At 32.2% G+C, this 27,407-nt stretch overlaps 1 protein-coding gene across 4 annotated transcripts in view; it reads right to left on the bottom strand.

Moving 5' to 3' along the window:
- LOC143189964 (uncharacterized) overlaps positions 1–27,407 on the bottom strand; it is a 400,785-nt gene that overhangs the window by 169,748 nt on the left and 203,630 nt on the right. For 3 of the 4 annotated variants that reach the window (XM_076393986.1, XM_076393988.1, XM_076393984.1), the window contains exon 2: positions 20,111–20,163. The gene's annotated coding sequence lies outside the window, so the exon portion shown is untranslated. Of the gene's footprint in view, positions 1–20,110; positions 20,247–27,407 lie in introns of those variants that run through there. The other variant, XM_076393987.1, reaches the window with a different exon arrangement.

The following is a 27,407-nucleotide window of genomic DNA, read 5'->3' as shown; positions in this document are numbered from 1 at the left end:
GAAGCCGTGACTTAATGGATGTTTTCGACGACAATAACAATCAGATGGGTGTCTATATCTGAAACTGATAAGGCCTCTCGTAAGGGTAATTGTGCTTGAAACATTTTCTGTTCTTTCCCAAGTCTGACAAGTCCTATTAACTAATTATTTGTTGTATTATTTCAAAAATGCTATTACAAATAAAAATATTTTATGTACAAAGCTTCTATTGATTTTTTTCAATTCTTTTGATTGACGACTTTTTGTTATTTTTCGTAAAACTTTCGATCGAAATGATTATTTCTAGTGGGAAAACTAAACAAACTTTTACCGGAGTTCTTTTGATACCAAAACTTGTAATTTTACTTATTTCAAGCGTTTAGCTTATGATTTAGGTTGTTGCCTTCCTTTTCTTTTATTAATATGTCTTATTTTATTAATTTATTAATATTGATTTTATGCAACAGGTTTTTTCAAATATTACCGTTTGGTCATTAATTTCAATCGAATTCCTTCAGAAATAGTATCCAGCTAGTTATGCTGTCAACAATCCGATGCAGCTCCTACATTTACTCACTCTATCAATTAATTAAATTAAAATACATATGTTGTTTCCATCTAAAAATATCATCAAAACGGAACAATCTGCAAGAAAAAACGGGGAATTCGAAAGAGAATAACTTAGTTATGATAAAAACTAGACCTTCTGAGATGATCTCAGAATGATGTAGATCAGTCGCCATTCAATAGACTTCATAAATTGGCAAATATTAAATTGTGATTTAAAAATTGATCTTTTTTAATTTTCTGAACTTCTGCAATTTCTAGAGTTTGTTTAGCAGAAAGAACAGAATATGTAAATCTTAAAATAGGATCAGCAATCACTCATTAACCAAATGAGTATTAAGTCAACTTTGAAAGCCTTTTCCTCAAAACTAATTCTTCGACCAAATCGACATGATAGTTCAAGCTCTATGAAATATATATCTTTGAAATTTAGTAGAAATCTTCCTTGTATATCCTTCTACATCAGTGAACAAGGATTTTTTCAATTTTTTTTTTAAAGGAAGGGCCAAATAATTACCTATGTTAATTAATATTTGATGAAATTATTTGAATACAAGTATATATTGCCAAAATATATAATAATATAAAATAATGTTTTTTTAATAAGGCTAATTGACCAGTCCACACGGAACCAATTGGTCTTTTGCTGATTTCGCTTCAGATTCAGGATGTTTGGATATGCGCGCGAGAGAGACCCTTAGAGTATATATTATTTTGATTATCTACCGCGAGTGAGGAATGAGTAGGGTTTTGATTTTCGTGTTGCAAGGTTCCAAGGGAGAACCTCACACTGAGCATATTCGCGAAGATTTTCACGAACGGGATGTCTGATTTGAAATGGGACATTGAGTAACGCGCGGACTTTTTTTGGATTGGAACACTTGAAATGCAAGTTGCCCCTCGGAGACGTACGTTGTACCACACCTATGTGCCATAGAGGCTGGATCGGACCAGCATTGTCTACAGAGTCGCTTTCTGGGGAGAGAAAGTTTACTTTCACTATAGAGGAGTGGGTAATAGGATGCAGTCATTGCCTTTGCAGATAGCGTGTTGGATTTGGAGAAAAAATTACGTATACCTCTTACGGGTTGACTTACTTAATAATACATATTTTTGAAGGGAAGGTTTATTAATCATTTAGAAATATAACTGCTTCAATATACATTTCAAGTACCTCTTAATAAATAATAATATATAAATTGCAAATCCCATTTTGAACAGAAACAACTTGGTTATCTAGTACGTCGAGTCAAAAAATCAGAAAAACTAATCAAAATTCTTTCCACTTCCCAGCTCTGGTAAAATTTCAAACAAAAATAGTTAAATAATGTATCATGTACATTTCAAAAACTTTTCTCAACAAACTTATCACACTTCACTATCGTAAGCTTCAGTTTTCGTCAGAATACTCAACATACCGTGTACGTACGTTATAGAAAGACCACCCCAGTGGGCGGTTCGTTTCTTTTATCGATTTTTCAAACCGACTCAAGCCCTAAAAGGTTCACTTCAAGGCCAGGAAAACCGGAAAAGGTTAATCAGTAGTTAGTAGAAGTGAAGTCGATTAAATAGTCGAATCTTCTCGTAAAACATATACACCACATCAATAAGTTATTAATTTTTTTTTCTGTCCGCTCTCAATAGAGTATCCCGTGATATTTTAAATTAATTATAATGTTAATAATCGTATGCTACAGTAAACGCTTTCACGATTAAGTCAATTTAATTCATGGACTATTGATTATTATAATAGTTATGTTGGCGTAGTATTAGTTGAATTGTTTATTAGACTATAAACACGACATAATTTGTCTCGATTAAACTCGCAAAAGAAAACATTTATGAGTAACAAATAAAGTTTTAATGATTTTAATGTTTAATGGTTATATATTGAAATATAATGATTTATAACTTTATTTATTTTCTCTCGTTTAGTTTAATGTATTAATATATTTACTCATAATTGCTATACATACTCCTATAAACATAGGTTAGACAAACAGCAGAACGATCAGACTCAAAATCAAAGAACTACATTGGTTAGCCGGTAGACACTCCCAACCTGTCTTAAGGTCAAAGACATGATACTGATGAACCAGTTAATTATAGAGCCAATTTAAATTGATTATAGAAGCTTATCGCTACGTAATCTACGAAAAAACTGCACGATAACCTCGAAATTAAATAGATATACGATGATTGAAGGAAACCAAATGGCATGAATCTGTATAGGATATAAGAGTTACTCGTAATTTTAGATTTGGGAAATACAGACTGATTTATTTTATATCGCACTCGTCTTGTTTGTGTATTGATGCAAGTATTGACACAACAGAACAATAGTATTAAATAGTGTTGGGAACTATCGACTGTTTAGTAATTGACTACTTTTTATTATCGACTGTTTTATTCGCTATTTTCGGTCCGACTGATGTTACTATTTACTATCGACTGTTTCAGTCGTGTACTTTTAGTTACTATTTATTGTTCTACTAGTTTCATTCGACTGATTCTTAACGTTCTGGCTGTGTTGTCCTAGCCGCGACCCTGAAAAAATGTACCTAATTTATGTCTACATAGATTATATGTAATATATAGTTTTATGATTTTTTTGGTAGTTTGCTTGAAAATAACAATATATCGTATATTAATATAGCAGCATTTTGGAACGATATTTTTCAAGATTGTTAATGTAATAGGGTAAAAAGATACAATATTTTTGACTGTTTTTATGGCTATAATAGGTAATATTTCGACTACTCTCTCGATTTTAGAAAATATATATTTCCGTTCAACATTAAATAAAGCTTTTCTTAAATAAATAATCTTTATTTAAAAAAGCTCTAATAGTTATAGTGCGATCAAGCTCGATTTTAGTTATGTCATGGATTAGAATTTTTCTATGATTAGGTATATGTTTAATTCTTATTTAGTATTTATAGTTATTATACATCTTTAGTTCTTAAAATACGATAAAACATTTGTGGGGTATTAATCAGTTCCATACAAAAATTCCATTTCTTTTTACAGATCCACAGATGACTCAAATATAAAAGTAATTCTACTTCGTTTAAAATGAAATAATTAACTACATGTTAATAGTATTCAGTAATTATTTTTTCCTTTTCTTTTTTAAAGTTAGTACGTGCAAGAATATGTACATCTCCGTCTCGCTTATACTACCGTTGGAAAATATTGACGCATATAAAATTAACTGCTCCAAGCAATTATCTCCGTCCTTTCCTCTCCCTCCTCTTCCCAATTTATACAGAAAAGGGTTCGCACACCTCCGTCTGACATCACGAAAAAATCAGTAGAACCGCGCATTTGACTGAAAATAGTAATTACTATTTTCAGTCGCTAGTTTTTTGACTATCGACTGTTTCGACTGTTTTCGGTCGATAGTTCCCAACGCTAGTAATACATTAATTTATTAAGATTGCGTTAAATATATCAAATCTAAGATATAACATAAAAAAATCGCTAAAATAATTAGAAATATGGAAAGACACATTATTATATTTTAGTTATTAAGTTAACCCATTTCGCTGAATAGCGCGGATAATTAAGAAGCATAAATTAATTAAAAAGAATAATAAAAGTTTTTTAACCTAACGTAAGTAATGGCAACAATGTAAAAAGAAACGAAATAAAGAACTAGACCTTTTGAATTTATATTTACATTACATATGATAAAAAAACCTAACAAAAAAGCTAAAACAATACCTTACTATTTATCTATTCCCTAAATCAAACTAGTGACTGTTTTATTCACTTTATTATGAATTCAATGTCTTATAAAAACCTTTCATCTAACCAAAAAATTAGCCACATGGTGCTCATTTTTCAATTAATTAATTATGTCATCAGTATTAACAAAATTGTCACAAAACATTAAGGCCGATATACACATAAATGACATTTCCGATAGTTATATATAGGGTAACCACCTACCATTGACGCAATTTCCGCTGAGTGGCAATAATGGAACGATTATTTTCAATAAATATTGTCACTATTTCGTTCTTGTGGCGTATATTTATCCATAATAAAATTTGGATGTCTACACAACACAATGGTTATAGCGAAACTGAGCTAAACGTCACATAACAAAGATGGCACGCAATCACAATGGTAGCGGGACTTTCGCCCCACCCTATATAAGATTATTTGAGTTTGTTGATTTCCTCTATGACAATTTAAATTAGTTAATTTATTCGAAACCGTAAATTCGGGAAAAAGTAATTTCGATTTTCCGGAATAGAAACCATATTATACCGCCTTTGAAAGGTAAAATGACAATAAGCTCGATATTTGGGTTTAATATTAATTCACAGTAAAAGTTAGACCAAGTTTTCATTTGTCAATCACTGTTGAAACGAAATCGAATTTTTTGTCGTTTTCAAGACTGGCGAATCACAATAGATGTCAAAGCTAAGAAATCTAGCCAAATCATTAATTCGACTGTTTACTGTCAAAAACTAATGTAACTGAAACACATTATCAAAGAAAGTCTCCAAAGGCGTTGTCTCCCATAATGACCACCCATATCTCTAGTGCTTCGCCGAAATGTTGATGCATTCACCATATAATCCGGACTTTGCCCCATCTGACTGCCATTTCTGTAAAATTACTTTAATGTGTACAAACTGGCATTAAAAGAGGCGTGAAAGTCAATTCGTCCAGTTTCTCGCTCCGAGATATCAGGAGTCCTAAAGTGATGAAATATAAATTAAAGTGATTTTATAACAAAAACCGGAAATTCATATGAATAAATTCGTTTTGTAAATCATCAAAAATGGTTTAAACTATTTCAGTATCAATTATAGCCTCAGTGAAATTGGTACAAGAAATAAACGAAATTGATACTTTGATGTTGATAATATTGTAAATATTAAAATAAACTGTAAAATTAAGAGGCATTATAATAAAAAATCATTCTAAAATATACCACAAGCTTAATGTTTTGAAAATCACACTAAAAATAACGGAATAATAGCTGACGATTACTTAACAACAATTTTATTTTAAATTTATGGATATTCATCAACTGTTGAAACGAATATGAAATAGAGATACCCATTGATCAACCATTTATCAACCTCCACAAGCAAAAATGTTTTAAGGAATGAAAACTGTCTATAAAATTCGATATATAACATATAAAAAAAATAATACATAACATTGTATCCTTATTACAAAGCATTATTTTATAAAATTTACATATTTCAATAAACGATAATCAAAACAAAAAAGAAATAAACACGAACCCATGATATTTGACCGATAGATAAGCCTGACCTTTAACCGAAGGAATTAATTTAAATACAAGGAAAAAATCCAAAATATATCACTGATTAACCAGCAAATATCAACATATAAAAATTGTTTTAAAATAACATGGGGAACTGTAAACATCGATATTGAAAATGCTAATAACATAAATAATAAAAACATAAAAAAACGAATATTTGTTGACATAAAACACCAGGTGCTGATGTTAAGACTGTGTTTTTATTAAAATTAATCACTAAATTATGGCTATTAATAGGATGTTGTCTTGGATATTGGAAATTTAGAATTGACAACAAATGGTATGTCGGTATGCTAGCAATTTTGCATTCCGTTTTATTTTGGTCGGATGTAGTCAGGTCTGGAGAGTACGGCGTTACTTACGATATAGAAATGAGTTCCTTTCATACCCCGGAAGCAGCCACTGACAATTTTTCGACTTTTTAATTGCCTGTCATGTATATGGGGCGTCTATTGTACAACAGGTCAATTGAAAAGTCCCCGGCCTTCCATAGTAAAACACTTTTTTTGGCCAAATTAGTTTTTCTTATTCAACATAATTTCCCTTTAAGGATTATACACTGATTATAGTGACCCTCCAACTTTTCGATAACATTTTTGTAGCACGATTTGTGCTTTGCTTCAAAATATTGCCTCAGTTTCGGCAATCACCACTTCATTCGACAAAAATTTCTTCCCAACGAGCATTCTTTTGAGATCTGAGAACAGGAAATAGTCGCTGGGGGGCAGATCTGGGGAATACGGTGGATGAGAAAGAAATTCGAAGCCCAATTCATGGATTTTTTCCATCGTTTTCACTGACCTGTGACACAGTGTATTGTCTTTGTGAAGCAGCACTTTCTTTTTCTTCAAATGCGACCGTTTATCTTCAAACAGTCCAATAATGCTATGTAATATAGTCGCTGTCCTTTTTCAAGGTAGTCAATGAAAATTATTTCAAGCGCATCCGAAAATACAGACGCCACAAACTTGCCAGCCGACTGTTCCGTTTTCCCACGCTTTGGAACGGGTTCATCGTGTGCAGTCCACTCGGATGACTGTCGATTGGACTTCGGAGTGAAATGATGGAACCATGTTTCATCCATTGTCACATATCGACGCAAAAACTTGGGTTTATTAGGCTTGATCATCTTCAAACACTGCTCCGAATCATCAACTCGTCGTTGTTTTTTGTCAAAAGTGAGCTCGCGCGGCACCCACTTTACACAAAGCTTTCTCCAACTCAAATATTCGTGAATGATATGATGTACACATTCAGTTGACATCTTTAGAGTGTCTGCTAATTCATTCAGTTTCAATTTTCGGTCATTCAAAATCATTTTGTGTATTTTTTTAATGTTTCCGTCGGTAACAACCTCTTTTGGGCATCCACTGCGTTCACCGTCTTCGGTGTTCATTTCACCACGTCTAAACTTAGCATACCAATCCTTGATGATTGATTTTACTGGACAGTGTCCGGAAACTTGGCATCAAGCCAAATTTTTGCTTCAAAAGCAATATTTTAGCAAACACGCGAAATTCCTTTTTATCCATTTTTTACAATAACAAAAGTTGATTCACACAAAATGCTATAATTCACAAACTAATGATCCGACACCTATCAAATTTATACACGCATTTTTTGAGTCATTCTTCTATGTCAGGCAGGGGACTGTTCAACTGACTTGTAAATTGTGAGGTCAATGTCAGTAGAATAAATTGACATAAATGCATGTATCAAATCGTAACATTTCATACTAATGGATACCGGAATCTTTTACAAAAATCGGAAAGTAATTACCGACACACCTGGTAAATTAATTGTGAATTAAGCAAATAAAATATATAAGAAAATAAACAATAGAACGACCCTAATTTTCACCACATACACCAGAAATATCACCGATATGACCGCAAAAACGAATATCTTAGGACAGACTAAAAGGGAGCAATAAACCGACCTTTTCCGTCTTCAGGCGGTCATTTATTTTGATTACTTCTCAACGTGCCTGCCGAGACCAAAAATGGCAACCAGGTCCCTTCCTAGAACGATATACAGATGTAATCTAGCCCTTTGAGCTTAGTGAAATTTTAGATAGACACACCCACAAAAGCCCGATTCTTTAGGATGTCAATATATCGGTGTAAAACCATTCTCGTGGATTTATTACTGTAAATATTAATTATTTATATATTTTATTAAGTATAAATTACGTACCAATAAAAGCAGCACTCTTTGTAGTACTAGGTTTGTTTTTTATATTTTATATTGCGTTCCTAGACATATCTCAGGCCTTTGATAAAGTATGGCATACGGAATTGCAGGAGAAATTAACGAAACTTAGTCGTCATTTTGCTGTAAAAAAAAGGCGATGCACATACCGAATTACATGCAATATATTCAGGAGTCCCGCAAGGTAGTGTACTGTTCCAGTATTATATCTTCTCTACAAAGATGATCTACCTACAACAAATAAAACCACTGTGGCAACATACGCAGACGACGCGGCAGTATTAGACTCTAATGAAGATCCAGCCACAGCATCAATTAACCTACAAACACACCTAAATCAAATATAAATGTGGCTGAAGAAATGGCGTATAAAAGCCAGCGAAACAAAATCCATATATATATATATATATATATATATATATATATATATATATATATATATATATATATATATATATATATATATGTAGCTTTTACGCTCCGTAGAAGAACATGTCCACCACAAAATTATCTTATCATATTTCATCTTTTTATTCTCTTTCGATCTTATTATATCAATACCTTTTAACAACTAAGGTTTATTTGAACTGGAAGTGGATCTATCAAGATGTTAAGCCTTACCAATTATTAGTAACCAACTTTGAGACCACAATTTAGATTTATCCTACAGGCTATTCTTGTATATCTAGCTGAAAACTAAACATTAACAGTTAAAACTTCATGAACCTCCCTTTTATCAATCCACACATTCTGGTTAATTATATTAGCCCAATGTCTATTGCGAGAAGATTTAGTCTGAGTGTGTATCTCCAAGGAAAACCAGCTATCGGATAATCTGCGAATACATTCAGTTTCCTAAGAGATATTGGAGTTATTACACTATTATTTCTTATCATGTGTTTATTATATTATACCTTTTACGCCCATTTAAACTTTATGTATTATACTCATTTATTATTTTAATCTCTATTCGCTTTTTTAATGACCTATATTGCCCCTACCAACTCATTTAACAAAATTTTATTTTATTTCGGTTTTATCTTTATTGTAAATGCTTCATCTTGTAAACATTAAGTTTAAGAATATCGTTAAATATTAATGTGCGATATGATGTAGTTTCGGTGTCTTTTTCAACAATTTATACAACAATTCTCAGATCTCTTATAGAAACTCAGTGAAATATCTAAAAACATTGACAAAACACAAAACATTCCAAAAAGGTTTGAGGAGCATTGCTAATTCACCTTGAAACATCAAAACTGGTAATAAAATTTACAAAAAAGAACAGTTATTTCAATAGCCAGCGCTGAAATTATTCTGGTTTTTGGCCATTAAAAAACCTCAATAAAAAAGCATTTGCAGCAAGTAACCGCTACAGTGGTAAAACCTATATTAAAAAGAATATGTAACACCTAACCAGAGTTTTTATTATGTAGATTGTACTCATATTAATATTATCTCTGCTCGCTAATAATAAAGTTATAAATCATTATTTCATAAAGCGCAAAATCCCTAAAACTTTGCTTCTTGCTCATAATTGCTTTACTCATAAATAGCTTTTAAATATATTTCATCATTTTAATAGTTAAAATGTTAACATTCTCCAAGTATTAATAGAATTGAATTAATCTTGAGACATTAAATAACGATCATTAAATATAAAAATTAAGTGATTAAAGCTGTGTATGATAGACTAATAGTATAGAACGTAAAATACTAATTAAAGCAACAGAGTTATTACCATCAAATTTGTTCAATATTTTATAACATAATATATAATTATGTCAATAGAAGATTGAATATAATTAACTTGTCTCAATTAAATTCACTTATAAATAAGAAGTAATTATATATAACATGTATGTAAATATAATGTATTTATGTAAATATTACATAATGAGAAAGTGATGAAAAAAAAACAGAAAATATAACTTGGAATAAAAAATATTATTGGGTTTAAAGTATAAAGCAGGCATATAGAAATTAGTTGAGTTGAGTGAAATCGGAAAAGAACATATAGTATTTAAAAAAGTATTTCAAAATATTTCTATTATATAATTATTACACCATTATTATTACAATACTAAGATTTTAATGAAGATAGATGAAGTTAAAGTCTCTATTAACTATACATTGTGACAATTAATTCTGAATATAAGTAAACACAAATAAACGTTTTGTCATAATAAAACTAAATATTGAAATACTTCTTAATAAATCTGAATCAGAATAATACAATCCAAAAACATACTCTTTAACATCTTTAATTAATAAAAATGTATTTGGCTGAAAGAACATGAAACTGAGCAGTCAAACGAATACAAACTAAATAAGTTAACAACTCAAAATTCTTGTAAGTGTTCCATTTCACCACATGTCCAATTTAATATCCCCCCTTCAAAATCAAATTAAACCAAAAGAAAACAGAAAATAAAAGTTTGAAATTATGTAAGAAATTCCCAAACAGCGATTTATAAAGAGATAATAATCGAAAAAAATCTATATCTAGTATTATTGAGTTGTTTAATCGATTGTTACAATAATACCTTCTAGTACTTCAAAATCCTATCTACACCGCAAGATAGCAAACTTCAAAGTGGATCACCTTGACTCGCATAGCGAGTAAAAAGCAAAGCCTTGAATAACTTGTTTGGTGACCCGCTGACTTTGCAAACCTAAAACTAATTGAAAATAACGGGCATTGACTTTCCATAGAAATATACACTTGATGCCATGGATATGTCAATATTTAAAAAGAAATTACCAAAAATAAAGAGTTAAAGATTATTAAAAAGTATATTTTAAAGTTAATGGCGTCGATATTTTACGAAATCAAAAGAAATATCTTGCCACGCCTACGAAACTTGCCTGACCTTGTGCCGTCAAACTTCTACCTCGGTTTTGTTAAAAATCCCTCACTCCTGAGAAAAAAAGCAAGAGGTCGTTGAACAAGATCAGGTAATAGCAGCCATTGATCTTTGTTCTTTATAAGAAATAAGTATGATATATTGTATGTTAAATTTAAATAAATTTTTTCATTTCATTCATTTTTTCGGCATCCTCGAGTATAAGTGTCAAATCAGTGGTTATTATACTCTCTATACTATTCTCTAACTGTACTATCTTTCTCTAGTTTCTGTTTTATCACATTACAGTCAAATGTTTTAACTACAGGGCAAGGTTTTTGTATTTTTTTAATTTACAGAAACAGCAACATTTCGATGCTCTATATGTTATTTAGCTACGAAGTATACATATAGTCTATTCAAAGTTTATTTGTATAGGCGTCATCAAGATGTTTAAGGTATTACCTACCGCAATTTGTAAATTCGTTTTAGAAACAGACATAATTTTTCTTCTAATTTTATTCTAGTTAAAAAGAGACACGATGCTCTCTGATTAGTTCGAACACGTAAACGAATGAGCCTTTCAAAGTCATCCAGTTGTCAGACGTGTGCAAAATTCTTGAAAGCAATAGTGATAAGAGGTTATAACTCTTGCTAATGGTATCGAAACTATGTTAAGTTTGTTTATATGACATTCTATGTAGTCATGGTAAATGCATTGTCTACTTACATAATTTTGCCTTTGTTTACTTATACTTTTTATTTATAGTGGCTATATTTATACATCTTGCGTTCTGTTATTAATTGAAATCGTTTGTATATACTAATATTTATTATCATTCTTATTAATTGTAATTAAATTTGTACTTGGCTCTAAATAGCCCAAGAAGTTGAGGGGTCGTAAAATTAAAAATAAAGTTTAAAAAAATAAAGAATCTTAGGACTGCACGTTTAGAACAATTATGAGGAAAAATTACTAGACAGTGAATAACTGCTGTAATACGTGTTCCATGTGTTATATTTTTTTGTGATTTTACATCCGTTTCCAAATTAAAATAACCCAGCAAATGACAATGAATGTGTGAAAATATTCTGCAAATCGTAGCCTACGTCGCACGATATCTTAAAAATGTCTATAACTGATTAAAAAACCGTTACAACTTGTGTAGGACCAGTGAAGTTATCACTACATAGTATAAAACAAAGTCGCCTTTTCTGTCCCTATATCTTTTGTGCGCTTAAATCTTTAAAACTACGCAACGGATTTTGATGCGGTTTTTTTCAATAGAGTGATTCAAGAGGAAGGTTTATATGTATAATACATGCATAATATACTAAGGCAACATTGCTAATTTTAGAGGTTTCTAACGTGATGTCGTAAATTAACCTATTTTTTAGGCTTATTTAGCAATTAGCAAAAACGCGTTAGAGTTAGTTCAAATTAATGTACTACAGTATTGTACACCATAAAAAGGTCTACAAAAAAGTCCGCGATGGTATATGTTTATCTTTTAGGGATAACCCACATTAACCATTTTTATTGTTTACTTTTTACGTGAGAAAATGGCTTATTTACGAAGCTATTTTAAGCAATACGGCATTAATCCTTATCGAATTAAGTACCTTAAATACAGTGTGCAATTAATATAGATCAATATGGTTCCTTACAGCATGTAAATTAAACAAATATTTTCGGAGATATTACAAATTTAAAATTTGCGTTTAAAAATGTGTAATGTAATAAAAATTGTATGAATTTAGATATTCCAAAGATAGCAGGAAATCTTCATAGTAAGTATAGGGGAAGAGGAATTGTTTTACTCCAAATTTAATGCGTGCAGGCCAAGGGCAGTAATGAATGAACCAAAAATACTGGATCGATTTTAATCATGTTTTCATTGAGTGACATAGGCATATATATTTTATGCCCGTGCAAAGTCGGAGCGGGCCGCTATGTTTTTATATACAACGTTCATATTTTTTCTGTAGTGTATTTAATTTAGTATCAGCATTGCACCCGTGCGAAGCCGTTTAGTATAACTTTTATTTATTTTTTTACAACAGGATTTATGATCCATCTACTAAATACTTCTAAACTGGTCTAATATAAACCATTTGTTTAAGACTCTTGATCGTAATTATATGATAACGTTTTTCCTGAGACTGTCATTAAAACATTATATAACTGAACAAAACTTTGTACGCCAAACCGTATAATCACAAAACGAGTAAGGCGTAATTCTAAAACCAACAATCTCAGAAATCAGACACAGAGATCTACAAAACCAACGGCCGGCATCTAATTAACGACCAATACCGTCCAATTAAATTATTCCAGATCTCTTCCTATACGTTGCGCAACTATGCCGACCCAATAGCCGCCCGCCCGCCCGCCTTTACGGTTCGAAACGAAAAGGAAATTGTGTCGACACGATTTTTTCCTCATCAAGGTTGTTGTACTGTAATTCACTCACTTATTATTCTTGGTCGGATCGTCGGTTACCTCACGCCCATTACTAAAAAAGATGGAGAACAGCGGTTCGTCGCCGACTCGCGCTTAATTTATGTAAATGGGTTTGGAGCGCGGGTGACGTCACTCAGTCCTATCGAAAGCAAACTACTACCTATTCGGGCCGCGAAAGAACCATCATCTAACGGTGAAATTGCTCGTATGGCCGACGGCGTTCGCCCGAAGCAACTGCCGAAAGTTAATTGCGACCGTCTCGAATTCTAAGCCTTCCTTGAACGGTGGATATTTCTTCGGTAATAGTAAGGGGATTTATGATTTTTTTCACATCAACGAAGAAAATGGGTATTTATTTTACTTGTATTATGGTTTATTCAAATTTAAATAAAAATGAATTTGTATATTATTGTTGGCTTCAAGTCGCTTATAATATAACTGGGCTGAAAATTCCCGGGCGTAACAAAGAACACGCGTTTTTTTTTGTTCAAAATAGGCTTTATTAATCAAAGTTGTCTCCATCAAGGGCCACGCAATCATTCCAACGCCGCTCTAACATTTCAATGCCACTTCTGCCAGAACGATTTATCTTTTGCCTCATAATATAACCTATAACCAGCAATATCATTCGAGCGAAATTTCTTTGAGGTTTGAGAACAGCCAGTAGTCACTGGGAACCAAATCTGGCGAATACGGTGAATGTAGGAGTAATTCGAAGTTCAATCCATGTAGTTTTACCATTGTTTTGATTGACTTGTGGCACGGTACGCTGTCTTGATGAAATAACAAATATATTTGTCCCTTTCGGTCGTTTCCTTGCAATTTCGTCCTTTAAACGCTTCAATAATCTCTATATAATATTCACTGTTATTGGTATTTCTCTTCTCAATATAGTCGATAAATATTACACCACGTACATCCCCAAATACCGAGGCCATAACCTTTCCAGTCGATTGTTCTTTCGAGTGCTTTGGACGAGGCTCACCAGTTGCTGTCAAATGAGTTTTTGATGGAGCCGAGTTCTTATATCACTTTTCAAGCTATTGCTTCGCTTGAACAGCGGGACATAAATTATAATGTACTAACCAATCAACTATAATAGTGAAACGCATAGACTATGACCTTTACTATCATCGATCTGATTAAGGTAAAGATATATATTTACTTAAAACATTATCTGGACAGGATTATTGAACCCCTAAGGACAATATAAAAATATAAAATATTGGTGAATTTTACTTGGATAAATTTGCTTGAATAGTGAATTGCTGAATAACAATTACTGAGAAAAGATTGTGCGACGGATATTTTCAAATATTCGATGGCGTTATCGTACTACCGTTCATCAAGTATCGAACAGACTAGAAATATGCTTATCTCTGGAAACAAGTCAAATTCCTTACTTATAAATCACTGGCCGATCCTTCCTGCCACGCTTAGCCAAGAAAATTTTGACCCTAAGAATATGTATAGAATGCCTGACAATATTTCCAAGAGACATTGGTCAAGCTCGTTACCAATTACTCAGTAAAAAACACTTAAAACTAGTGCTAGTAATAGTGCCGAAAAGGAAAATAGGTGATACAACAAATTAAAAGACATAAAACTGATTAATTACAGTTATAATAGGTAACAGGTTCAGTGATAAATAACAAAAAAAAATTATCTAGTTATTACTTTGTATGTCAAACAAAGCAGAACATATACAACAGCTCCATTTTTTATAAGCAAATATCGACCAAAAATTATGATGTTTGGCTCAGATACATAAGAAATACAATGGAAACATCAAAGTAATATCGTTACTTTGACAACAAACCTGCTAGCCATCTGATATAATTATTATAAGATGAAGATCATATGATGATTGATGATGAATGATCATATAATGAAGACCTGATATGTTCTTGAAATTATTCAAACATGCACGGAGCCAACCAAAGTACTTACCGAGTAATAATAATCACGTAAACATCGCGACCGATTGACAAAACTAAATTGACATATGTAGGGTAAAATTAAATTCGAAAGAGATACAAACTCTTCAAAATAGGATTACGTACATATAACTCTCTATATAGACTCGGTTTAGTTTCCTTCAATTACTTTTCTGATATATTCAAGATCTAATTATACTTTTGTTCTTAACTTTGTAGGAATGTTCGTCGGGTCGGTCGGTCGGTCGAAATGTGTGGCTGCCGCTGCGATTATTTATCAGAACACTCACTACTATTTTTGGAAGGAATTTGCACGGGAACTAAAAACACTGGTTGAATCAAAGTTGTTTATTCTAACTTACGATTGATACATGTGGTCGATGGGAGAATTGACAGGATATTAGGTTAAGGTGAAGGAAGTACGGTAGCGCTGTGGAAGTGGTACTGTTACAGGGGGACGGTGATAAGAAAAGAGAGCGAGACGTCGTCGTGATGGCCTTTTATACTCCAGAACTGCATGGTACCAATCCACCGGCGTTGCCAACCTTTGTAGTTGTTGATGGTGAATTGGTGGTGGCCTAAAGGGTCGTGGTGGTCGCCACAACTTATATCATCAACAAAAAATCTTTATAAATATTGGAAGTAAATAACTTTTACAATAAATCCCCAGTCCACAATTTCACTGAATGCTCACGTATTGAATAATAAATAAATATAAGGAAATAATTCCCAGGATATCTTAGACACCCCTCCATATAAAAACTGTTCTTTTATTTAAAAAATCAATAATTGCCTACGTGTTTATCAATAATCAATCTTTTCTATTAATAGAAAATAGTAAATATAATAAAAACAATATAATTACTGATTTCTGCTGAGTACCACTGCAACCGAAAAAACATGGACACCCATAGAAATAATTAACTATATGATTGTAAAGATTAGTTATGCTCAAATATAACACCTATTAGGCGCTACAACAAAATGTTAAGCGTAAATAACGACTACCTACTGTGTTATAGTGTTGAAAGAACCATTGTATTTACGACTACTGAGAAATATTAAAATCGAGGTAAAATATACACACACTTTATTAACAGAAAATTCAACCGATTATACATAATTCGTTTACTCGTATTATTTGAACATGAACAAGACCCGCATATTATTATTTTAATCTACGAACAAGTAGGTGAAGGTTAAGATGCTTCCTTAATCATTTGGATAACAAAATGCAAATAAAAAACTGATTTTACACTTCGTTTATCTATACTTAAAACAACATAACATTTTTATCTGTATAAATATTTGCAGATTTGCATAGATATTTGCTATAATGCAGGAATCGGTCATGTTCTGCAAGGTCGACTCTCTTTAACTGCTTAAAGGAAAAAGAGAATAATCTGTGTATCGTTCTAATAATAAACAACAATTATTCATATCAGACAGGATCTGTCTTTCATAGATGACTAGACATCATCAAATATGATATGTGGCATAAAATATAACACTGCCAATAAACAAATAAATAGAATTGAATATAAAATTGTTAATAGATGAAAATGTTGTGAAAACATAGTTGTTTTTAAATATTAACAATGTTATATGAAATGGGTATGTATTGTTAAATGTTGTTATAATGAATAAATATCACTTGATCTAAAAATAAATATTTCATTCAGCAACAAACGTCTACTGTGTATAATTATTATAGGAACTCAGTGTCGTTAAGACGTCTATTATATTATTACTGTTTCATCCATTTAGCCTTGTTTGCAATAACTACAATTTATTTCTCAGGCGCGTTATTAATTACCTCCTTTAGCAAACTGGATTAAATTTTGGATCAAGAAGATTGCAGCACTTTGTTCGAATTAAGGATTATTATTAATTGATAGTTTTTCCTGTCTAGGATAATTAAAACTCGATAATTAATAGCTATTAGTCGATAACAGTAGATATTCTATCTTTAGATATCTAGTGATACAAGCCTCCTTAGATCATGGACTAATCCACCTCCCTTAGGTCGATAATTCATTATTTTAATAAGTTTTATATATTGTATATTTATACCAATCAGATTATTTTATTCAATCTCCTGTTTCTATAAAAACAAAAACAACAACAAACATAAGAAAGTGCATTTATACATATAAAATATACCAGTAAAGAGAAAAAAATCTAATATACTTAATTGGAATATATTTTATATTAAACACAAATAAAAAACCCACCGTTAAAACGAAAAAAAAATTGTATTATTCTTCCCAATAATTTTTAGTGTTCATAGAATGTAACAAGGAAAAAAACAACGGCAGTTTTCATTTAAAATCGTAAGAACTCATTAGCATACTGGCGTCCATAAATATCAATAACAAAGTCAAACAGAACAACAGACGGTAGCATTATTTTTCCATAAATTTTCAGGGAATACGCTTATGTAAAGGCGCTTATCTAAGAACGCATAAAATTCTTAGTTTTCCCTACAGTACGATGTAAAATAAAAAACAGTTTATAAAAGAGAAACCAGAGAACAAAAATTGGACATCCGGGATGTCTCAGACCGAAGGTGGGACCCGAGGGTATTTAAATATGAGGCTGGCCGAGCAGGTAGATCTTTTAAAAGCAGATTAATTCCTATGAAATAGTTTTTAGGTAAATAGCAGTAACAGATAAATTGATATTTTATAGTCAACAAAATATTTCCCGATACTAACAGGTTACAAACAATAAAATGTATAGATATACAAGCATGATTCTGTCTTTTCAATAGTATCTGTTACTGTTTTATGATTACTACTCGTATATTTACATATAGCAATGCATAAACAGCAAAAGACTCTTATTTACCAAAACATTTAATACACAACAGAAAATTAAAAAACACATATATTCTAAAATCCAACACTTTTCGAAGAAGGCCATAAAAATAAACGAGCTTCTCTGACATGCTTGGTTTCCTGGACTTGTCCAGTAAATTATCCCAACAAAGACCCAGAGAGCCTGTGTGCCACATCTGTTCAATAGTTTCCCCCTTTTTACGGATACCATCAATAAAAGAAGCTGATTTACTCGTAGGGTTGATAATTTAATTGCTGGAATAAGTTATAAGAATTAACGCGTACATATCAAAATGAATCGTTAATGAAATATTTTCGCACTAAAAAACTTACGAGATAAATCCGAGATAACAGGTGATTAAACGACCGAAGAGGACTGATGTTAATCGCGTAACTGTCCGAAGTTGAAGTGTGCTGTTAGTCAGGTAGAAACTTTTCTTTAAAGAAGGCTTTCAATAGCGCTTAGATTCTTACAAAAATAGATCTATACGAGTAATCTAATAGTACGACAATAAATAATACATTTCGCGTGGAAATCCACTTTAGTACTGTTACAAATATCAGAATTATTGTAAAATGCCGTAAATTAGAAGAACTTACACTATTGTAGCTCTAGTAGAATTGTTTTATATATTTGTAGAAATTAAAATAAAAGATACTAAACCAATCCGTTAAAAACTGGGTCTTACTAATCTTTAGAGAAAAAAAGTATTAAATAACAAAATATTAAAACAAAATATAGATATTATGAACTAGTGAAAGAATCAGTTAAATATTTAAAATTCATAAGTCAATATATTAAAGAAAAACAGTTTTATTTAATTTCTGTTTATTACTAGAACCATACAACCAAATAATTGAAAAACTATGTCACAATGGATATTAAAACATCAGACAAACAGAACTCAATAAGAAAAGGGCAATAATTATCTCAATATTGTCTTATACAAATAGAAAATAGAAGGCCAATACCACACAGTTATATTTATAGAAATTTACAAAAAGATGAAAGTAGAATACAAAACAAATGGTAATTTATAAAATTCAGCAAAATAGCAATTGAAAATCTGGTTAATTTCTAATAATTTGACATGAGAAAACAAAAATATAAAAATGAGTTAAATTCTATAAAACAAATTATTATATTTCACTAACTGATTATCATTAAGAGATAAGTAATCAAAAAGTTGGATAATTTGCACTAATTTAATATCAGAGAAATACAATTTAATAGTAAGTTGATATTGTACTGAACAAACCGTTTTAATTCCTATTTTTAACTATACAAGTAAGAAGGGTCATTTATTTTTAATTAGTGATGGAAGACAAATAGATAGAAATAAAATAGAAAGTAATTAATAATTTATTAATAAGGATTCACAAATGTAAATAGGAATTGAAAGCTTGATTAATTGATAATAATTTAATATGAGAAAACAAAAATTTAAAACAAGTTATATTCCATAAAAAACTCGTTTTTTCATTTCACGAACTGATTATTATTAAGAGATTACTGTAACAAAAATATTGTAAAATAATTTTATGATGAATGTCAAAACAATATTCATGAGATAATTAATCAAAAGGTTGGTTAATTTTTATGAATTTAATACCAGAAAACTACAATTTAATAACAGGTTAATATTCTAGTGAACAAACCGTTTCAATTCGTATTTTTAACTATATAAGTAAAGTTGAAGACCATTTATTTTTAATTACTGTTCGAAGACAAATAGAAATTGCAAGCCAAATAGAAATTAGAAAGTTTTACGATGATTTTATGTCTTTTTACCGACGCTAGACTATTCAAATGAATTCTCCAGACACAAAGCTTCTTCGAAAGAATGGTTAGCGTGGTTTAAAACACGATGGTTCTAGAACTCGACTAGTTAACGATAATGATGACGTGTATAAGACAGTTGTCGTAAATAATGACTCAAAGTTTGACTTACCTTAAATAACACCGAACAAATCCAGAGTGTTTCGCACAGTTAATCCAAAACACCTGAAAAAGAGAAACAAACTAGTTCACTTTCAGTACACACCAGGCCGAATAACAATAACAGAATGGAGACGATTGAATCGTCTCGGTATTTATAGAAATTTCAGCTTCGTAGTTATTTTCAGTGAGAAATGTGGTAATGTTGGCGCGTTGTCACACAGCAAGGTCGTCACCGAAATAGCGCCGATTGGCGTCTTTCTAATACCGAAGCGAAGAAAACACAAAGATACCACCAACACAATTAGGGATCACACAGAGCGAGAGAATGGAGGAGAGATCGTCGACCATCTCATGCACACAGACACACAACAGCACTGACGACGACGACGTAGCGTGGTTTTCCTTACGTTCTAACCTAATTCTCGTCCGAAAACAAATGCCGAACGTCTGAAAATCGATTTGCAGTCGCGTTTCACGACGGAAAATTCACAATAAAGAACGTGTACACGCACGTAACAAGTGCAACGGCGAAATCTTGAGATTTCTCGGCGACGCAACCCACAACGCAACTGGCCGCCGTTGATTCAGCGCCAAGGCCAAGCGCGATGCCCGTGTGGTACGGGGGAACGCGCGCGATCGCAGGGTGGGGATGGAACGAGCCGATGCGCAAGCGTGCGGCAGTGTTGCCGCTGGCATACATTTCGTTTTGATGAGAATTAATTTGATATAATGCACCGATCGCGGGGTGCTGGGCGAGCGGTATGCATTTTATTTTCGTGCGAGCGCTAAAAATTAATAACGTGTCTTTTTGAGAGTCACTTAATTGACGTTTTATGACCAAACGAAAAAAAAACAGGCCCGATTTGAGACTATAATTTGAACAAAATGTGCTGATATGAAGTTGAGCGCCACAATTAAAACAGTGGGCGAGGGAAATATTCAATATTCATGACGTTTCGTGGGACGGTGCAAGAGTGACGACGATTGTTGGAATCGGTAATATTAGATTTTTTAAATACCGTAATTTTTGACTTGAAATATTTCGTGACCCCTATTTTTAGACGTGGAATATTTCTGTACTATTTATTTTTTGCTAGCAGTATAAATAATAACTGTTTATTTTATAATTTTATTGTTTCCTTTTCGGTTGATGATTTAATAGGTTTCCAAGAAGATTTTGATTATCGGTTTACATCTCGATTATCATGTAATTATTGTGTGTATTAAGTAATTTCTGGCATTCCTTTTAGTAATAGATTGTCTTCAATTTTTTATTTTTAATATTTAAAGTAGGAAAAAGTATTACGATTATACTTTAATAGTTTCTGTATATTTAATCGTGTTTAAGAAGTATAACAGGTCAATCGAAAAGTCCCCGGCCTGACACATATATAGTGCTACTAGAACTAAATCCATATGTTTTTTAGTTAGCCCTAACCTTCAAAAGATGCGTTTATAAATTTGACACCTATCGGATCATTAGTTTGTGAATTATAATGTTTTGAGTGAAGCAACTTTTTTATTGTGAAAAAAATGGATAAAAGGGAATTTCGCGAGTGGATGAAATATTGCTTTTTGAATGGAAAAAATAGAGTTGAAGCAAAAACTTGGCTTGATGTCGAGTTTCCGGACACTGCCTCAGGAAAATCAACCATCAAGGATTGGTATGGTAAGTTTAGACGTGGTGAAGTGATCACCGAAGACGGTGAACGCAGTGGATGCCCAAAAAAGGTTGTTATCGACAAAAACATTTAAACAATCCACAAAATGATTTTGTATGACAGTAAATTGAAATTGAATGAAATAGCAGACACTCTAAAGATATAAACTGAACGTGTACGTCATATCATTCGTGAATATTTGGGTATGAGAAAGTTCTGTGGAAAGTTGGTGCCGCGTGAGCTCACTTTTTACCAAAACCAACGACGAGTTGATGATTCGGAGCAATGTTTGAAGTCCAATCGACAATCATCCGAGTGGATTGCACACGATGAACCCGCTGGGAAAGTGGCTGGCAAGGTTATGGCGTCTGTATTTTGGGATGCGCATGGAATAATATAGTGTTATTGGACGCATTTGAAGAAAAAGAAAGTGCTGCTTCACCAAGACAATGCACCGTGTCACAAGTCAATGAAAACGATGGCAAAAATCCATGAATTGCGCTTCGAATTGCTTCCTCCTGCACCGTATTCTCCAGATCTGGCCCCCAGCGATTATAGTATAGCAAAAGTATAGTATACGTAGTATCGAAAAGTTGGAGAGTCGCTATAATCAGTGTATCACCCTTGAAGGAAATTATGTTGAATAAAAAAAAGTGCCAAAAAAATGTGTTTTAGTACAGTAGGCCTTTTCAATGGGGACTTTTCAATTGACCTGTTATGTTATGGAAGTATTTATTTCTTATATAATTTTATTTTCTTGGTGATTTTTTATGATTTTACTGTTTCCTGGTCTATATTCCTTGATTATCATGTATTTATTGTGTGTATTAGGTAATTTATGGCATACTTTTTAGTAGTAGAATGTTTACAGAATAATTTTTTGTTGTGAATATTTGATGTAGGAAAAATTATTGCGTTTATGGCTAAATCGTCTCTGTATATTTTATTTTGTTTAGGAATAATTATATATTAAAGAAATATGTATTTGTTATTCACTTTTATTTTCTTGATGATTTAAGGGCTCTTAAAATCTTATTATCTTATAACTTTAATTATTTACATGATAATGGTAACTAATATTTTAGTCCTATAGATTAATTTTAAAGCATTCAGAATAGATATGTAATGTATATTAAATCGCATTGGGCACATTAGTAACCAACTGCATGTTGAAGCCTAATTACAGAACTTTCGATACGTGTCATTTCGTTACATTATACACATAATAATGATGTGAGTTCACTGCTACTTTGAATAGACTATATGGCCTATTGGTCTGTTTAAAAAACAATTAATATTATGTTTTTATCAAAAATTACCTAATATTTTCAAATTTATAATAAAGTCTATTCAATGTATGTGTAATCAATGTTTCTATCGAAGACAATACATCATTTATATTTCTTTGCATTTTTTACGAACGAAAAAAGGAAAACTAAGAGACGAGCGAAAAAAATTTACGACAACACACGTGAAATATTCGGAGTGATAAAGGTCGAAATTTTCCCTGTTTTTCTGTCTCACGTCTTGTCGCTTTATCCCGCCGCCTGCAATCTCTCCGCCAGCCAACGGTAGCTACATATTATTTTCGTAAAAAAGGCCCTTCGCGAATTTGACGATCGTTTATATTATTTTTGAGAAATATTCTATTTATTTTTTATACAGCTTCGGTGGCGTGTGTTGAAGTCAGGCTATCAACGATGTTCTGTACGTCACATAAAATATAGGGTAAATTATTTGCTGATTTATTTTTAATAATGCCGTTGAGACTATATTTGCACTTCAAGAAGGCACTTATTGGAATAAGTGATAGCCCTGTGGGCGAAATTCGACTATATTTTATTAACTTAATATTTCTTCCAAAATAGAGTGAAGGGAATAACTTAAAAATTATATGTTACTAAAACTTGTTTTCATAGTATTTTCAATATAAATAAGCCGGTTTGGTTGGCGCAGTGGTAAAGGCGATAGTACGATCCTCCTACTGTTGCGATAGTCGCGGGTTCAAGTCCTGCTGGGGCATGGTCCTAAATTTATATAAGAAAGATCATGTATACTTATATATGATACTCTGAAGTTGTATAACTGTTGTTCTGAATAAATCTTCCTTCTGATACTTTGTGATGTTCAGTGTTGTATAATGCAGTAATTTAAAATTATCAATAATTATCAATCAATTTAAACTCTCTTTTTACCAACTAGGGGTTTATTTGGACTGGAGCTATAGTTTAACGTGGGCTCCGAACCACGGTCCTCGGCATTAAGCCCACCGACTGGCGAGTGACCAACTTTAGAAATCATCCCAGAAGACATCCGGTTTTACCCAGCCTGGTTACTGGCGTGATTGGGATCACTTTCCTTGTCAGATTTTACACTCTTGCCTAGGACAATCACAAACATAAATTTACGACCATGCCCCAGCAAGGTTCGAAACCGCGACTACCGCAACAGTAGGTGGACCGTCCTGTCGCCTTTACCACTGCGCCACCAAACCGGCTTATTTTCCTTTTTAATATCGTTTCAAATGTATGGCATTTTGTGGTACAACGTTGCCTGATTTTGATTTTAAAACTTACGTATCCCTACTTGATATACAGAAACGACGAATAATCTATCGTAAGAGATGGAGCTGACAGCGCGTTGGTCAGAGCCTAAAAAATGGTTTTATATTTTGTGTCACCTGTCTGACAGATATTCTTGGTTGCCTAATTTGGGCGTATCATTGGCGTTTTATTGGATTTTATTTATTTGTAGCGCACACTACACAGGTGGTTCCGGTTTTCCTCAAAAACTGAGGCAATATCTTCGCTAAGCTGATTAATAAATAGCTAATAATTATTGAGAAAGAGGTACAATATATATTAATCAACATATTTTCAACTTTTTCTCATCTTTCTGACAACATGACGATACTGTGTTGAGAGAGTGGTGTTGGATATAATGACGTTTGAACAATCGCGGTTTCGGACTCCGCCATTTTGTGGAGAAACGTATTAGAAGTGGAAAGCGTGGATGGATTTTATTGATTGATTTTCACCCTGCTGTCGACTGTATACACTACATTTTAAGTAAAGTTAATACTACCTCCCGACTAGTCAGTACAATTTTTTGATTTTCAATTTGGTCTGCTCTGCTTTTTGTATAACGTGATATTTCCAATGTATGCTGAGGTATTTAGTTGGTACTGCTTGGGGAATCGGGCATCCGTCAAGTGATATAAATAGGTTTCTGTTATTTAGCCGTACAACAGATTTGGTGCTATTAAACGGTATATTCCAGTCTCTAGTACATTTGTAGATCTTGCGTTATCGTGTTGTATCTCTATTTAGGCAGAGCCTAAAGCAGAAACATATTTTGCCGTTATAATTATGTCTTGGCAAATATTACGGAATATCAGCAAGGAATAGCATATACAAAAGTGGTCTCAAAACACTACCCTGGGGAACTCTAGCCACGATAGGATTAATTGTTGAGAATGCCCCTTCATGTGAGACTCTAAAGTATCTTTCGAAAAAGCTTTAGCAATTTACTCATCTTGTATGTTAGTCCCAAATATACCATGGCTGGTCAAAAGCTTACAAGACGTCCAGTTAAGTTCAATTGATGAATAACCATCGTTAATTTGTGCACTTGGTCGATTGTTCACTGGTTATTTCGAAATCCAAACTGGAAATTTCGTATTTTTATTAATAGTTTAATAAGTTTTAACAGCAGCTCCTCAAATATTTTTGATATCGCAGATAGCAGCGAAATAGTCCTGAAAGATCCGACTTGTTCTGCCAGTTTGTCATTTATAATAGTATGATGCATCCGGTTGGATACTTCTGAAACTACCCGCGTACATACAATACAGTCTCAACAATAAAACAATTAATAATATATATGTCATCTGTTTAAGATCAGGTTAACAAATGATCGATGACGAAAAGGAATCAACATTTCAGTCAGTGTATAGAACACGTTAATAACGGACAGGTTATTGACAATTAAAATCCATCAAATTCCAAAGCACCTGCAGCAATCATCAAAACTAAATTAACCACAATAGATCACCTCCATAATATCGAACGCGTTACCGTCTATCTATACTGTTCTTCTCGTAAATTGTATGCTAAAGTGAAACTTGAAAAGGGTGCGCGTATGTCGGGAGGGTTACAACACGCCCCTTTATTTTGTCGAGTCTATATCGAGACACCGTTTATTAAAACGAACCGAGGAGCAATGACGAGTATCCGAAGTCTCCAGGGTTTGAACTTGTGGATTAAGATTGTAAGTGGAAGACAAAGACATTTTTGTTCAAAAATAATTTTTGCTTATTAATAATACAATAAATAATATTAAGCAATACAGCAGACAGTAGTTAATTACTTTAAACCAAGTATCGTTTACATAATTGAAATGTCGACATTAATGAATGTAATATAAATGATTTTTCCCTTCTCCGTTCTGAGCCATGACAATTTGTTTCAGAACATTATGCCACTGTGTTGTCTATTTTCTAAACTGTTTGTTATTATAATTTCTAATGAAAGAGCTTCAATTTATGGGCGCAGCTTCCATCCATCCAGATGAATCTATTGCTGAGACTAGAATGTCGCGCACGACAGTAAGGCCACGCGCAAAATGGGACACAACATGGTGATGTTTGAACAATTAACAAGAACTCCAAGAACCATATAAATACACATACCATAAAAAAGACCAAAGTCGTTAAGATCAAACACAGCCAATATAGTTAAAACCAAACGAAAAAGCCACCACTATATATGAAAGCAGTGAAATATGATCAAATATGATCTCTATTATCCTTGATCCATAAACCCCGTTAAAGAATTGACTACTTCGAGCTTTCGACTAACATATTGTATATTTACTAGCCTAAAATGAATGGATTATCGTACTTTTAAGCTGAAATAAATCTCCAGTTAATATATCATTATTTTTACAAATCAATAACTTATTTATCTAAACTCTTATATATGATAGATTTATATTTTGTTTATTTGATCCAGGTCTACTTTTATTAGCAAATTTAATTATTTCATAGTATCACTGTACGCTGTTCTTAAATTTCTTCGACTTTCACTCTCAACAACTTCTAGCTACATCTTAGCTATAAAATAAAATTTAAATTATTACTAAAATATATTATGTTTAAAATAAATGTCTAATTATTACCAGTCAGTACAATGTTTACTACTAATCTTGATAGACGAACCTCATTAGTGACTTGACTACTCCCAACAAAACAAGAATAATTTTCTTCTCAGTTCTTATTATCATTAAATTTTGGCATATGTTGATACCTATTCGATGTCGATGAAAATTATGTGTTATTAATTTCGCAGCTAATATTCCTGCTGTAAATACAATTGATGCTGTTTGGATTTAATAACTTTTTCAAATTTGACCTTACATTCTGCACTTACCCTTGTTCTTCCATATTTTAAAACCAATGTATGTTAAAACACCAAGAATAATACAACAATTTAATTTTTATTACTATAGGATTATTAATGTAACACAAAGTCCAAATATTCTAGATTTTTTTGTTGTTTTGACTTGATCGACTGTACCAATCGACTGAAAAAAAATGTACTGCCACTAGAAAAGGAAGGCAATATAGTTTATTCTTTTCTATGGTTT

The sequence above is a fragment of the Rhynchophorus ferrugineus genome, unplaced genomic scaffold (assembly GCF_030347505.1).
Source record: "Rhynchophorus ferrugineus isolate W39M unplaced genomic scaffold, kcgeb_rfMv2 rfM2, whole genome shotgun sequence".
NCBI classification, from domain to species: Eukaryota; Metazoa; Arthropoda; class Insecta; order Coleoptera; family Curculionidae; genus Rhynchophorus; species Rhynchophorus ferrugineus.
This window is presented reverse-complemented; position numbering and strand designations above follow the sequence as displayed.